The following is a 208-nucleotide window of genomic DNA, read 5'->3' as shown; positions in this document are numbered from 1 at the left end:
GTTCATGGGTAAGAGTGAGCAGTATTTAGTAGCCTTCATCTGTTTGATCTCACTCACATTGGTATAAGCACCAACATAGAAGATCCGGTTACTACTGAAGAACAAATTGAAAGACCACATACCTAAGAAAGCATATATCATGTATTTTTTTAGTTTTTGTTTAAATTTGGCCAACAGAGCAGTACTGGGACTGATAGTGACAGCCTGG

General features: G+C 38.0%; 1 pseudogene; it reads right to left on the bottom strand.

Moving 5' to 3' along the window:
- Window positions 1-208, bottom strand: part of LOC116098131 — a 916-nt pseudogene that overhangs the window by 402 nt on the left and 306 nt on the right.

This window comes from Mastomys coucha, unplaced genomic scaffold (genome assembly GCF_008632895.1).
Source record: "Mastomys coucha isolate ucsf_1 unplaced genomic scaffold, UCSF_Mcou_1 pScaffold20, whole genome shotgun sequence".
Taxonomy (NCBI): domain Eukaryota; kingdom Metazoa; phylum Chordata; class Mammalia; order Rodentia; family Muridae; genus Mastomys; species Mastomys coucha.
The sequence above is the reverse complement of the archived record's forward strand: the minus strand, read 5'-3'. Positions and strand labels throughout refer to the sequence as shown.